Source organism: Venturia canescens, chromosome 7, assembly GCF_019457755.1.
Source record: "Venturia canescens isolate UGA chromosome 7, ASM1945775v1, whole genome shotgun sequence".
NCBI lineage: Eukaryota > Metazoa > Arthropoda > Insecta > Hymenoptera > Ichneumonidae > Venturia > Venturia canescens.
In genome coordinates, this window is record NC_057427.1 from 7,223,540 (window position 1) to 7,225,745 (window position 2,206).

Below are 2,206 nucleotides of genomic sequence, written 5' to 3' on the forward strand. Positions count from 1 at the left end.
ATTGATTCGGGGAGCTCGCGATTTGATGATCCGAAATCTGAGTTTTCCAAGGTTACCCAGATTGATTGGAACACATGTGGAGAAGCACTATTTTTGAGCGAATTTTTGAGCGAGTCGAGCGAATGGGTACTTTTATGAAAGTTTCGCATCTCTCGTTGATTAAATAAAGTCACGGGAAATGTACGCAGCGTGAGTAATGTTAGCTCAACTTTGGAGCGAACGTGTCTGTTATCTCGAGCAGCACGAATTCGGAGTAAAATACGTTTCAGGTGATTGGGCTGACACAATGCTGTCATTATTGTCAGTCGAGAATCCAAACTCTCGTGTGGCTATGGTTTTATAGTTTTGAGGAAAACTTAAATCCATTCTGTAAAAAATCGCCTCGACAGTCCCCACCTTTCATTAGATTTGAAGGCATATTCTCGAAGCATTGTGGATCAGTCGTGCTCCAACTGCCTTCGACAAGGAGCTTCTTCCAGTGCTTATACAATCAGTCAGTGCTTCATCTTCGATATTATATGAAATTTGCGCTTTTCTTATTCGTCGTCGCTGCCGCTTGCTCGCGATGGGTGAGTATTCGATTACAAGAGAAAATAACAGGAACGCGGAAGAGGAACGATTTTTCGTGTAAAAAGTTTTGCTTCTTCTTCTTCTTCTCGGATTAAAAATGCAGGTGAATCTTCTGACGTTCGTTGTTTTTTTGTACCCTGCGGAGGATGAAAATGACTCGCATTTTGCTTAACTTTCATTCGGTTTTTCGTTCGAATCATTAAAAAAATGGAGACCTGTCGATTGGCCATTATTCTGCAAAGAAGTTTGACTCCGGACGTGGACGAATTGACGAACGACTTTCTTGTTCCAGGCGACGTTCTCAAGTGTCACCATTGCACCAGTGATCCACCAAGCGGGGCGTGTGGCCATGGCACTTTCAACGAAAATGATTCGGGAGTAACAACAGAGACGTGTCGAGCAAATGCCAAGTGTTTCAGCAAATTCCTACAGATCGGTAAGCTGCAAGAAAGTCCCAATTTTTTCGCGCTCATCATAAAAACAAAAAACAGCGTTGGCATCCCGAAATCTTGATTCTTCTTCTAGGAAATAAAAATCATACGACTCGAGGCTGCGTTGTGGGGCGAATAGATCGGCAGTAAATCGGCAGTCCACTATTGCGATTGGGATTTATGCAATGACGATTCCCATTTACCCAACGGAGCGACTTCGATCACCGTAACTCTGTCGATATTAATGGCTATCGTCGCAGTTTTCGTGTTCGGAGGTCACCATTGATGGCGAATCTCTTCAATGTTTTTTGCAACATCAATCGTTAGATTACAATCGTTAGAATGTCATTTTTCAGAAGTGTTTTCTTGGTTCAGGACGCTCAATCGAGTATAAATATCGAAAGAATGAGAACGAATGTAATTTAAGTGAAAGAAGAGAACAAATATGACAGCATTCCAGTAAAAATTGTGTGCAATTCTATATTTTTCTACAGTATTTGAAACTTTCGGAAAGTGGCAAATGTGCCGTTGATCGAAAAAATTGAAAACAATTCAGATGGAAAATTCATCGTCTTTACTCGTTTTTCACAAACTCTCATTGAATTCTTTCAATTTTCAATATTCTTTCAATATTCGAACGCCTTCGGGGAAGGTCCCCACCGAGGGACGCGCCTGCTCTCTTTGCTTTTTTCTTCAAACATTCGCTCTGCACGCAGGCATATGTTGTTTACGAGGAAAACGTTCATGCAAATATGCACTTTCGTATCTATATTCTCTCTGGTTTTATAGTGCATGCTCAGTATATAAAGTTGCAATTTGTGATGACTCCTCGCGCATGTATGTGCACGTGTAGAACATATTAGGTTCGGACCTGGCTATACGGTGTGTCTTTACAGCCAAGACCTGATCTTCTCGAGTGCAAGCTCTGCTGAGTACGCGAGAGGCTCGCTCTCGTACACGGATTATTCATAGTGCTGAGAGAAAACGTTGTGCTGCGCGCGCACCTCCGTTGACCTCGGTCCCGATTGCTACGAGATCGCGACATTGCCCTTTCAGCGCTGCACTTGCACAGACACCTATGATGTGCATATTCTTAAGGTAAATAGTCAAGGAGTACTTATGGGGCTTTCGCGTTAAGTTGATCACTTTCGATTCTGTTTTTTTTGCCCATTTGAAATTTCACTTTCGTCAGCGTTCACCCCGAT

At 42.5% G+C, this 2,206-nt stretch overlaps 1 long non-coding RNA gene across 1 annotated transcript; it reads left to right on the forward strand.

Moving 5' to 3' along the window:
• The first annotated feature begins 382 nt into the window (after positions 1-382).
• LOC122412930 (uncharacterized) lies at positions 383-1,452 on the forward strand. The gene is made up of 3 exons (XR_006261457.1): positions 383-569; positions 863-1,006; positions 1,096-1,452. It is a non-coding gene; the product is annotated as an uncharacterized lncRNA (long non-coding RNA).
• Positions 1,453-2,206: the final 754 nt, after the last annotated feature.